The sequence below is a fragment of the Leuresthes tenuis genome, unplaced genomic scaffold, assembly GCF_036924035.1.
Source record: "Leuresthes tenuis unplaced genomic scaffold, fLeuTen1.0.hap1 SCAF_21, whole genome shotgun sequence".
Lineage (NCBI taxonomy): Eukaryota > Metazoa > Chordata > Actinopteri > Atheriniformes > Atherinopsidae > Leuresthes > Leuresthes tenuis.
Window position 1 is genome coordinate 13,704,372 of NW_027325375.1, and position 12,633 is coordinate 13,717,004.

A 12,633-nucleotide genomic window follows, 5' to 3' on the forward strand; every position below is an offset into this window, starting at 1 on the left:
AGTTGTTTCTATTTTTGGCAGGCTTTACCTTCGCGGATGAAGCCCTTTCTGTCTGTGCAAAAGAAATCTTGTTACTGTGCAGAGTGACTTCTCTGAGTAGAGTCGCCTTACTTGTTGCGACTGTGCCGATGTTCGAAGCTGGAGTGCAAAGTTGTTGCTTGAATGGTGCTCACTGGAGCGTGTGGTAGTGTAAAGTTATACCATTTAAAAGGGCTGAAGAGTGCTCAGTGCAGCGGGTGGGCGGAGGTGCAAAGTGACACTATGGCCATAAAAAGAACACCGCTACAAGTGCGCATTGTGCCAGGAAGGGCCCTCGGACGTGAACCAGTGGACAGTTATCGCTTCTCGGCCTTTTGGCTAAGATCAAGTGTAATATCTGTTCTTATCAGTTTAATGTCTGATATGTCCTCTATGCGAGGACTACATATTAAATGGATTTTTATCAATAGGAGTTGAAAAAGGAGCTTGCTCCGTCCACTCCAAGCATCGACCCGGTACTGCAGTGCAGCTGGGAACGGTGCGCTCTCCTCTGCTCTTGTGAAAAAGCAAACAGCGGTGCAGGATGGAAGTTTCAGGGAGCCTAAGATGAAACTTTCTTTTAATCTGCTGAGAAAAGAGAGTGAATGCGAAGCAGACTTTAACACGGCTCTGGGAGCGAGCCGAGTGCGGGCTAACCGGGAGAATTGCTTGAAAGAAACGCGACACCGAATGAGCAGTCAGAACAAAGCCTCAATACGGTGTTCCCGTGTTGTTTGTGGCTGCCTTGTCTTTTGCACAGAGTAAAAGACAAGGCAGCCATCAAATAGGGCCCGATTGTTCCTACTTGGTCAGCCGAGGAGCAAGGGGGGGGAGCAAGCATCTCAACCAAGCAAAGCTCACCATGGGGAAGGTGGCTATGCCAACTAGCCTGATGCCCTGCTCCCGCAGTGATGGATAATCGTACACTGGTTTCTCTTCATAATGTACAAGTCCTTCGCCTTTTACTAAAGACTTCCGTGGAGAGCAGCACTAATGAATTGTTTCTATTTTTGGCAGGCTTTACCTTTGCGGGTGAAGCCCTTTCTGTCTGTGCAAAAGAAATCTTGTTACTGTGCAGAGTGACTTCTCTGAGTAGAGTCGCCTTACTTGTTGCGACTGTGCCGATGTTGCTTGAATGGTGCTCGCTGGAGCGTGCGGTAGTGTAAAGTTATACCATTTAAAAGGGTTGAAGAGTGCTCAGTGCAGCGGGTGGGCGGAGGTGCAAAGTGACACTATGGCCATAAAACGAACACTGCTACAAGTGCGCATTGTGCCAGGAAGGGCCCTCGGACGTGAACCAGTGGACAGATATCGCTTCTCGGCCTTTTGGCTAAGATCAAGTGCAGTAAGTGGTTTAAGTTACCAGAGCCAAGCGATGTAAGGAGCCTGGATGATTTAGGTGTATCGTTTTTTTTTTTTTTTGGAGGAAAAATGGTCATTAAACATCCATCCCAGACAGCATTTTATGCTGGTCTGCGAAATTCTTTGAGGTTTGTTTTAAAAGACAAGAAAAGTCATTTTGGAGATCGGGAGTGGTTCGTCAGAACTGTCATCGTCGCAGGTTTGAAAGTTGATCCGGCACAGATTTTCTGTTTGCAATGGAACACAGCCGATGGGGGATATGATCTCACTTTGAACAGCCAGCAGCAGTACGATCAGATCCAAGCAACATTTCAGGAAAAGGCAGAGATGGAGCCCTTTTCCAGGTTCAGAGTGGTGCCTCTTTGCCAGAGGAATTTGAGGATTGTGACTATCCACGTTTACAACCCATACGTCGGGGACGAGGCAGTGGCTGGGTTCCTCAGGAGGTACGGGAAAGTGGACATGCAGCCGAAATATCTGCGGGACAGTTTTGGGATCTGGACAGGTCGGAGGCAGTTCAGGGTGCTGTTGGGGGAGGATCCAGACAGCATGGACGGATTAAAGCACCCCCCTGCATACTTTTCAATTGGGGCGGACAGGGGATTTCTTTTTTACTCCGGGCAGCCACTGTTTTGCAGACAATGTCGCAGGTTTGGACACCTGGCGACAGGCTGCGTCCAAGTTTGCTGCCGGAACTGTGGGGGAAGTGGGCACGGTGCTGCCACCTGTGATGCACCCCGGCACTGTCATGGGTGCGGGGATGCGGGGCACCTGCTTCGGGACTGCCCCAAACGTACCCGCACATACGCCACAGTGGCTGGAGGTTTGGAGATCCGGAAGCAGAGGCCGCAGGTGGAGTTGCGTCAGGAGGTCCACGAGGCAAAGATGGGCCTTGGGACGGGGGCTGCTGTCCGGATTGCGGAGGCGGCCGCAGCCTCGCCGGCTGGGGAAAGGCTCATGGCAGATGGAGATGTCCCAGGGAAGGGCAACGTCGAAGGAGCGGCAGACCCATCGGACTTGGGAGGTGATCGTGAAGGTGTGAGTGTTATGGTGAGCTTTGGAGACTGTCTGCCGCTGACAGGATCCTGGGCAGATTGTGCGGCGAGTTCGGAGGAGGAGACGGTGGAGATGGTGATGGCAGCGATTGGTGGAGTGAGGAGGCAGAGGGTCTCTTCAGGTGAGGACTACACAGAGTCCTCAGCTGAAGCGGTCCGTGCTGAAACACAGGTGAAGGGAAGAAGGAGGAGGAAGAAACAGCGAGAGGGTGCCGTTCAGTCGATGGACAGTGCGTGTGAAGGAGAGGTGCCTTCGACTTCACCAGGACATTCGGGGTCATTGGGTGTGGACTTGGGGCCGAAGGGTTCCTGCAGGGGGTCTGATGTAATGGAGGGGGTACCTGCAGCCTCCGAGAGGCATCAAGGAGTAAGCAGGGGTGCGGAAGGGGAGGGCGGGGCCTCCGGGGGCACCCAAGATGGTGCGAGGGCTGATAACATAGATGGGGGGACTGGGCCAGGGGAGGGGGGGGCTGTTTCACCCCTGAGCTCGTCACGCTCTGTTTTTGAGGCCAGGTCGCCCAGCAGTGTGGCCTACCTTGAGGAGTGCGAGGTCTACGGATCGGGGGGGTCTGTGGGGAGTGGTTCCGAGGGCCTACTGGGAGAGAAAGAGAAGGCCTGAAAGGGACCTTTACAGTTTTAACAGTCAATGTGAGGGGGATGAGAGATAAGGGGAAGAGGGGGGGGATTTTTCATTATTTGGCCCAGGTCCCTTTCCAGGTTTGTTTTTTACAGGAGGTTCATTTAAGGGATGGGGGAGATGTAAGGGTCTTCTCTGATGGATGGAAGAGGGGGATTTCAAGGTGGGGGGTGGGAGGGGTTCACTCTTGTGGGGTGGGTATTTTATTTGGGGATAGGGATTTTCATGTGTCGGGGAGTTTTTCTGTGGTACAGGGGAGGGTACTAGTGGTTGATGCGGACTGGAGGGGGGTCTATTTTCGGTTCATCACTGTTTATGCCCCAGCAGAACCACAGGGACGGAGGGATCTTTTTTTGGCGTTGCCTGATGTTTGTGTTACCAACAGGGTTTTGGTTGTGGGGGGGGATTTTAATGTCTCTTTTGAAGGCATTGGGGATTTTAGTTTGCCTTATTTGAGGGATGTAGTGATGGACTTTAATTTACAGGATAGTTTCAGGGTGGTGGATAGGTCAGGGGAAGGATTCACATGGTCAAATTCTAGGGGTTCACGCAGTAGGATAGATTTTGTTTTTTTGCCAAAGGTGGTGGAGGTGAAAGATGCTGCAGTGTCGCCCCTCTGGTTCACAGATCACGGCCAACTCCAGGTGACCTTTGAGGTGGAGGCACCCCTTTTTGGGAGGGGGTTTTGGAGGCTAAATTGTGAAATCTTGAAGGAAAAGGCTTTCCGGAAAAGTTTTTCTTTCCATTATGGGGTGTGGGAACAGCTTAAGCCTTGTTTCGGATCAGTGGTGGACTGGTGGGAGGGGGTAAAACACAATACTCGCCTATTGGCGATCTCATATAGCACAGTGAGAGCACGGGAGAGGAGAAGGGAGTTTGTGCACTTACAGAGGAGACTACAATTTTTGGTGACAGCAGGGAATAAGGGGGAGACGCTGGATAGGGAGGCAGTTGAAGCGGTAAAGGGTAAGTTAGGGATTTATTTTAGGGAGAGGGCTAGGGTGTTTTTATTTCGGTGTAGAAAGGAGAAGTTTGAGTTGGGGGAACGCTGCAGTGCTTACTTTTTCAAGCAGGTTAAGACAGCCCAGGCAAGGGCATGTATCCCGCAGCTGCGTGGGAAAGGTGGGGGTTCTGTGACAGACCCACTGGAGATGGTGGAGGTAGCTTCTCTGTTTTTTGGGGAAGTTTTTGGGGAGGGGGCTGTGGGTGAGGATGGCCTGGGAAGGTTTTTAGGGTCTCTGCAGAGAAGGGTTCCTGGAGATATAGTTGAGGGGATGGAGGGCCCGGTGACCATGGCAGAGGTGGAGGAGGCCATGAAGGGGCTGCCATCAGGCAAGGTGCCTGGGATTGATGGGCTGCCCAAGGAATTTTTTTTGTTTTTTTGGGGGATTTTGGGGAGGGATGTGTGGGAGGTGGTTAAATCTGTTTTGGAAGGGAGGGGCTTAGGGAAAACAATGAGGGAGGGGGTCATATCTCTCTTGTATAAGAAAGGGGACAGGGAGCGAATGGAAAGCTATAGGCCGATCACGTTGCTCTGTGTGGACTACAAAATTGTGGCTCGAGTCCTAGTTGGTCGTCTTCGGAAGGCTCTACCTCATGTAATCCATGAGGATCAGACGTGTGGGGTGGAGGGAAGGCTAATACAGTGGAATCTGGGATTGGTGAGGGACTGTATTCATTGGGTGGAGGAGCGGGGGATCAATATGAGTTTGGTGGGGTTAGATATGGAGAAAGCGTTTGACAGGGTGAACCACAGGTTTCTTTTTGCAGTTTTGGAGAGGATGGGATTTGGGCCCCGTTTCATAGAGTGGTTGGAGATCATGTACAAGGGGGTGGGGAGCAGAGTTATGGTGAACGGGCACTTGGGTACAGTGGTGGCACAGAGAACTGGGGTGAGGCAGGGATGCCCACTCTCCCCGCTGCTCTTTGTGGCTTACATGGAGCCGCTGGGTGCGGTGGTGCGGGGGGACCCGGGTGTGGTGGGTCTGCACCTTCCTGGAGCAGGTCCAGACAAGTTGACAGTGATGCAGTATGCGGATGACATGACCTTTTTTTTGACAACAGAGAGGTCGGTCACACGGCTGTTGGAAGTGGTGGAGAGTTTTTCGATAGTGTCGGGGGCCAAAGTGAACTTAGGGAAGTCCACCATTAAGTTTTTTGGACCATGGGCTGGTAGGGTGGGAGGCCTAGCTGGTCTGCCCCAGTGCCAGGGCCCAGTGAGAGTCCTGGGGGTAGAGTTTCAGGGAGAGGGGAGTGCAGAATTAAATTGGGGAAGGCGTCTGGCTGCAGCCCGTTCGCGGATGGGGCTGTGGAAATCCCGGCAACTTTCCTTAAGTGGTAGAGTGCTGGTTTTGAAGGCTGATATTTTGCCATTTTTGGTATACCTAGCGTATGTTTTTCCTTTACCTCCTCAATATAGGAGAAGTTTCATGAGAGATGTTTTTTCCTTTGTATGGGGGGGGTATGAATATGTGAGAAGGGAGTGGATGTACCAGGAAGTTCGGATGGGAGGGAGGGGTGTGCCGGACATCCCACTTAAGTTGGATGTGGTTTTCTTTTCCTTTTTGTGCAGGTCTGTGCAACAGACCAGTGGCCATCATTTTCAGGCACTTTTGCTGTTTTGGTTGTCATTCCCCTTCAGGAGATTGGTGTTATGGGACAATCGAAAGCCAAAGGGGGATGTCTTACCCCCGTATTATAGGCAGGTGGTATGCTGGGGGAAAAAGCACCCAGAGTGTCAGGAGGGGGACCTGTGCTTCAGTCACCGGCGCCTGTACAGGGCTCTGGTGGAAAAAAGGGGGCCGGTGGGGGTGTATGGGGTGGGGCAACAAGGGTGGGTTTTCACACAGCAGAAAGGTCTCACAAACAGGGCGAGGGATATAAATTGGCTCGCCTTACACAGGAGGTTGCCAGTCAGGGAAGTTTTAAATAGACACGGGTTGACACGGGGGAGTTTGTGCCCAAGGGAGGGGTGTGGGGCTGATGAGACAATTGAGCATGTGTTTTGGGAATGTGGGTTTGCAACAAAAGTGTGGGTTGAGTTGGTTCTTTTTTTTCCAAGATTGGGGTCTTTAAAGTATGACATGATAATGCTGGGCTTGGGTTTAAGGGGGAAAGGTAGGGAGGGTTTTCTGTTATGGTTGGTTCTGTCTATGGGAAAGGTGGCGCTGTGGGATGCAAGGATGGCGTTGATTAAAAACAATGTGGACTGGCAGGTGGGAAGGGTGGTGGCAAGGGTGAGGGCAGAGATTGGACGCATGAGAAGAATGGAGGAGGAAAAGTACGGGTATCACGCTGCAAGAGAGCGATGGAAGACTTTATTTTCATGAGCGGGTAGTGTTTCTTTGTGGTTGTTTCTTATGTTTGTATGGTTTTTGTGTCGGACATGTAAAGCATTGCTTTGATTGGTTTGTCATGTTGTTCTAAATGTTTCTTGGAAGTTTTGTAATAAAAAAAAAAAAAAAAAAAAAAAAAAAAAAAATCTGTACTTATCAGTTTAATATGTGATATGTCTATGCGAGGACTACATATTAAATGGATTTTTATCAATAGGAATTGAAAAAGGAGCTTGCTCCGTTCACTCCAAGCATCGACCCGGTACTGCAGTGCCGCTGGGAACGGTGCGCTCTCCTCTGCTCTTGTGAAAAAGCAAACAGCGGTGCAGGATGGAAGTTTCTTTTAATCTGCTGAGAAAAGAGAGTGAATGCGAAGCAGACTTTAACACGGCTCTGGGAGCGAGCCGAGTGCGGGCTAACCAGGAGAATTGCTTGAAAGAAACGCGACACCGAATGAGCGGTCAGAACAAAGCCTCAATACGGTGTTCCTGTGGTGTTTTTATAAAATGCGGTGTAAAAAAAGGTGTGAATGCCCCATAGAAAACTAAAAGGTGGAGCGGAAGTGTTCGGCTGCAAGAAGGTGTGAATGTCCGACTATATTTGGTGAAAAGCAGGTGAAGCAAGGTCTGAATGCCCAACCTTACATCATCAAAAGCGAGATCAGAGGTTTTTGGCTGCAAGAAGGCCATAGTTTGCCAAAAGCGGGTAAGGTGCGAATGATCGGCTAAATATCAACAAAAGTGGGGGCGGAGGTCTTCGGATGCAAGTGGGTGTGAATATCCCACCATACAAGTATGGTGGAGAGGAAGCTGTGAATGGCCGACCATAGTTTGCAAAAAGCGGGTGAGAAAAGGTGCGAATGTCCAACCATACATGATCAAAACAGGGAGCGGAGGTGTTTGGCTGCGACAAGGTGTGAATGTCCACCCATAATTAATGAAAAGCGGGCAACAAGTAGGTTCGAATGCCCAACCATACATCATCAAAAGCAGGAGTGGATGTGTTCGGCTACAAGAAGGTTTGAATGTACGAGCATAGTTTGTAAAAAGCGGGTAAGAAAAGGTTCGAATGCCTGAACATACACCATCAAAAGAGGGAGCGGAGGTGATCCGCTGTAAGACGGTGTGAATGTCCGACCATAGTTGGTAAAAAGTGGGTATGAAAAGGTTCGAATGCCCAAATTCGGCTGCAAAAAACTGTGTTCGGCTGCAAAAAGGTGTGAATGTTCGACTAAATTTTGTAAAAAGCGGGTAAGACAAGGTGCGAATGCCTGACAATGTATGATCAAAAGCGGTAGCGGAGGTGTTCAGCTGCAAGAAGGTCTAAATGTCCATTTTTAATTGCTAGAAAACCTGAAAGAAAATTTTCGAAAATCAATCCGCACATGATCATAAGTGGGAGAGGTGTTCAGCTGCAAGAAGGTGTGAATGTCCTACCACAATTGCTGAAAAATGTGTTAGAAACGGTAAGAATGCCGGACCATACATCATCAAAAGCTAGAGAGGTGGTGTTCGGCTGCAAGTAGGTGTGAATGTCTGACTAAAGTTCAAATATATTAACAAAAGCGGGAGGAGAGGTCTTCGGATGAGTGGTTGAGAATTTCCAACCATAATCTATAAAATGCGGTGAAAAAAAAGGTGTGATAGATACCTAAAAGGTGGAGCGGAAGTGTTCGGCTGCAAGAAGGTGTGAATGTTATATATATAGTTGGTGAAAAGCAGGAAAAGCAAGGTCTGAATGCCCAATCTTACATCATCAAAAGCGAGATCAGAGGTGTTTGGCGGCAAGAAAACGGGTAAGGTGTGAATGACCGACTAAATATCAACAAAAGTGGGGGCGGAGGTCTTCGGATGCAAGTGGGTGTGAATATCCCACCATACAAGTATGGTGGAGAGGAAGCTGTGAATGGCCGACCATAGTTTGCAAAAAGCGGGTGAGAAAAGGTGCGAATGTCCAACCATACATGATCAAAACAGGTAGCGGAGGTGTTTGGCTGCGACAAGGTGTGAATGTCCACCCATAATTAATGAAAAGCGGGCAACAAGTAGGTTCGAATGCCCAACCATACATCAACAAAAGCAGGAGTGGATGTGTTTGGCTACAAGAAGGTTTGAATGTCCGAGCATAGTTTGTAAAAAGCGGGTAAGAAAAGGTGCGAATGCCCGACAAAGTATGATCAAAAGAGGGAGTGGAGGTTTTCGGCTACAAGAAGGTTTGAATGTACGACCATAGTTTGTAAAAAGTGGGTAATAAAAGGTGCGAATGCCCGAACATACACCATCAAAAGAGGGAGCGGAGGTGTTCCGCTGAAAGACGGTGTGAATGTCCGACCATAGTTGGTAAAAAGCGGGTAAGAAAAGGTTCGAATGCCCGAATATATACCATCAAAAGCGGAAGCGGAGGTGTTCGGCTGTAAGAAGTTGTGAACGTCCGACCAAAGTTTGTAAAAAGCAGTTAAGAAAAGGTGCGAATATCCAACCAAACATAATCAAAAGTGGGAGCAGAGCTGTTCGACTGCAAGTAGGTGTGAATGTCCACCCATAATTCCTGAAAAATGGGTAAGAAAAGGTGCGAATGCCCAACCATACATCATCAAAAGAAGAAGTGGATGTGTTCTGCTACAAGAAGGTTTGAATGTCCGACCATAGTTTGTGAAAAGTGGGTAAGAAAAAGTTTTGAATGCCCGAACATACACCATCAAAAGAGGGAGCGGAGGTGTTCCGCTGTAAGACGGTGTGAATGTCCGACCATAATTGGTAAAAAGCGGGTAAGAAAAGGTTAAAATACCCGACTGTACACAATCAATAGCGGGAGCGGAGTTGTTCAGCTACAAGAAGGTGTGAAAGTCCGACCATGGTTTGTAAAATGCGGGTAAGACAAGGTGCGAATGCCCGACAATGTATGATCAAAAGAGGGAGCGGAGGTGTTCGGCTGCAAGGTCTGAATTTCCAACCATAATTTGTAAACACCGTTGAAGAAAAGCCTCGAAAGCCCGACTATACACCATCAAAAGCGGGAGCAGAGGTGTTCAGCTGCACACAATCAGGTTTTTGCAAATTATGATCTGACATTCACACATGCTTTTGATGATGTATGGTTGGGCATTCGCACCTTTTTTTACCCATTTTTCAGGAATTATGGGTGGACATTCACACCTTCTTGCAGCTGAACACCTCCTCTCCCGCATATGATCATGTGCAGTTTGATATTCGAAAATTTTCTTTCATTTTTTCTAGCAATTATTGATGGACATTCAGACCTTCTTGCAGCTGAACCCCTCTGCTCCCGCTTTTGATGGTGTATAGTCGGGCTTTCGAGCCTTTTCTTCCCCGGTTTTTACAAATTATGGTTGGAAATTCAGACCTTCTTTTAGCCGAAAACCTCCGCTCCCTCTTTTGATCATACATTGTCGGGCATTCGCACCTTTTCTTACCCGCTATTTACAAAAAATGGTCGGCCATTCACACCTTCTTGTAGCCGAACACATTCGCTCCCGCTATTGATTGTGTACAGTCGGGTATTTTAACCAACTACGGTCGGACATTCACACCTTCTTATGGCGGAACACCTCCGCTCCCTCTTTTGATGGTGTATGTTCGGGCATTCGAACCTTTTCTTACCCACTTTTCACAAACTATGGTCGGACATTCAAACCTTCTTGTAGCAGAACACATCCACTTCTTCTTTTGATGATGTATGGTTGGGCATTCGCACCTTTTCTTACCCATTTTTCAGGAATTATGGGTGGACATTCACACCTACTTGCAGTCGAACAGCTCTGCTCCCACTTTTGATTATGTTTGGTTGGATATTCGAACCTTTTCTTAACTGCTTTTTACAAACTTTGGTCGGACATTCACAACTTCTTACAGCCGAACACCTCCGCTTCCGTTTTGATGGTATATATTCGGGCATTCGAACCTTTTCTTACCCGCTTTTTACCAACTATGGTCGGACATTCACACCGTCTTTCAGCGGAACACCTCCGCTCCCTCTTTTGATGGTGTATGTTCGGGCATTCGAACCTTTTCTTACCCGCTTTTTACAAACTATGCTCGGACATTCAAACCTTCTTGTAGCCGAACACATCCACTCCTGCTTTTGATGATGTAAGGTTGGGCATTCAGACCTTGCTTCACCTGCTTTTCACCAAATATAGTCGGACATTCACACCTTCTTGCAGCCGAACACTTCCGCTCCACCTTTTAGTTTTCTATGGGGCATTCACACCTTTTTTTACACCGCATTTTATAAAAACACCACAAGAACACCGTATTGAGATTTTGTTCTGACCGCTCATTCGGTGTCGCGTATCTTTCAAGCAATTCTCCTGGTTAGCCCGCACTCGGCTCGCTACCAGAGCCGTGTTAAAGTCTGCTTCGCATTCACTCTCTTTTCTCAGCAGATTAAAAGAAACTTCCATCCTGCACCGCTGTTTGCTTTTTCACAAGAGCAGAGGAGAGCGCACCGTTCCTTTTTCAAATCCTATTGATAAAAATCCATTTAATATGTAGTCCTTGCATAGACATATCACATATTAAACTGATAAGTACAGATACTACACTTGATCTTAGCCAAAAGGCCGAGAAGCGATATCTGTCCACTGGTTCACGTCCGAGGGCCCTTCCTGGCACAATGCGCACTTGTAGCGGTGTTCGTTTTATGGCCATAGTGTCACTTTGCACCTCCGCCCACCCGCTGCACTGAGCACTCTTCAACCCTTTTAAATGGTATAACTTTACACTACCGCACGCTCCAGCGAGCACCATTCAAGCAACATCGGCACAGTCGCAACAAGTAAGGCGACTCTACTCAGAGAAGTCACTCTGCACAGTAACAAGATTTCTTTTGCACAGACAGAAAGGGCTTCACCCGCAAAGGTAAAGCCTGCCAAAAATAGAAACAATTCATTAGTGCTGCTCTCCACGGAAGTCTTTAGTAAAAGGCGAAAGACTTGTACATTATGAAGAGAAACCAGTGTACGATTATCCATCACTGCGGGAGCAGGGCATCAGGCTAGTTGGCATAGCCACCTTCCCCATGGTGAGCTTTGCTTGGTTGAGACGCTTGCTCCCCCCCTTGCTCCTCGGCTGACCAAGTAGGAACAATCGGGCCCTATTCGATGGCTGCCTTGTCTTTTACTCTGTGCAAAAGACAAGGCAGCCACAAACAACACAGGAACACCGTATTGAGGCTTTGTTCTGACTGCTCATTCGGTGTCGCGTTTCTTTCAAGCAATTGTCCCGGTTAGCCCGCACTCGGCTCGCTCCCAGAGCCGTGTTAAAGTCTGCTTCGCATTCACTCTCTTTTCTCAGCAGATTAAAAGAAAGTTTCATCTTAGGCTTCCTGAAACTTCCATCCTGCACCGCTGTTTGCTTTTTCACAAGAGCAGAGGAGAGCGCACCGTTCCCAGCTGCACTGCAGTACCGGGTCGATGCTTGGAGTGAACGGAGCAAGCTCCTTTTTCAACTCCTATTGATAAAAATCCATTTAATATGTAGTCCTCGCATAGAGGACATATCAGACATTAAACTGATAAGAACAGATACTACACTTGATCTTAGCCAAAAGGCCGAGAAGCGATAACTTTCCACTGGTTCACGTCCGAGGGCCCTTCCTGGCACAATGCGCACTTGTAGCGGTGTTCTTTTTATGGCCATAGTGTCACTTTGCACCTCCGCCCACCCGCTGCACTGAGCACTCTTCAGCCCTTTTAAATGGTATAACTTTACACTACCACACGCTCCAGCGAGCACCATTCAAGCAACAACTTTGCACTCCAGCTTCGAACATCGGCACAGTCGCAACAAGTAAGGCGACTCTACTCAGAGAAGTCACTCTGCACAGTAACAAGATTTCTTTTGCACAGACAGAAAGGGCTTCATCCGCAAAGGTAAAGCCTGCCAAAAATAGAAACAACTCATTAGTGCTGCTCAACGTTGTACTTTGCAGTAAAAGAAAGAGCAAATCTAAAGTTTCAGGAATCCGAGAATAAGCTTACTTTCATGAGTTCTTCACGATTTTGGATTTTGCTATAAAATTAATTCCTTCACTCAAACTAAATTAAAACTGCTAAACCGCTAATCTGTTACATACAAGGCAGATGTCAAATTCACCGAAATAGGATCTAAGGGTATTTGGCCAATCGAGCTGTAGCAGCTTCGGTAAAAGAGTATAAGTTGAAGAGTTTGTGAATAAAGGTGTGCGCACACATAGTGAGTTGTAG

The 12,633-nt window shown here is 48.2% G+C and overlaps 5 non-coding genes and 2 pseudogenes across 5 annotated transcripts; 4 read left to right on the plus strand and 3 right to left on the minus strand.

The window, feature by feature from the left end:
- The first annotated feature begins 337 nt into the window (after nucleotides 1-337).
- On the plus strand, nucleotides 338-528 carry LOC140280811 (U2 spliceosomal RNA). Its single transcript, XR_011909729.1, has one exon. It is a non-coding gene; the product is annotated as a U2 spliceosomal RNA (small nuclear RNA).
- Nucleotides 529-939: 411 nt separating this feature from the next.
- Nucleotides 940-1,053, plus strand: LOC140280769 (U5 spliceosomal RNA). The gene has a single exon (XR_011909696.1). It is a non-coding gene; the product is annotated as a U5 spliceosomal RNA (small nuclear RNA).
- Nucleotides 1,054-1,328: 275 nt separating this feature from the next.
- Nucleotides 1,329-1,504, plus strand: LOC140280571 (U2 spliceosomal RNA; annotated as a pseudogene).
- Nucleotides 1,505-6,494: 4,990 nt separating this feature from the next.
- Nucleotides 6,495-6,703, plus strand: LOC140280570 (U2 spliceosomal RNA; annotated as a pseudogene).
- Nucleotides 6,704-10,815: 4,112 nt separating this feature from the next.
- LOC140280559 (U2 spliceosomal RNA) lies at nucleotides 10,816-11,001 on the minus strand. Its single transcript, XR_011909511.1, has one exon. It is a non-coding gene; the product is annotated as a U2 spliceosomal RNA (small nuclear RNA).
- Nucleotides 11,002-11,276: 275 nt separating this feature from the next.
- On the minus strand, nucleotides 11,277-11,390 carry LOC140280733 (U5 spliceosomal RNA). Its single transcript, XR_011909663.1, has one exon. It is a non-coding gene; the product is annotated as a U5 spliceosomal RNA (small nuclear RNA).
- Nucleotides 11,391-11,800: 410 nt separating this feature from the next.
- LOC140280562 (U2 spliceosomal RNA) lies at nucleotides 11,801-11,991 on the minus strand. Its single transcript, XR_011909513.1, has one exon. It is a non-coding gene; the product is annotated as a U2 spliceosomal RNA (small nuclear RNA).
- Nucleotides 11,992-12,633: the final 642 nt, after the last annotated feature.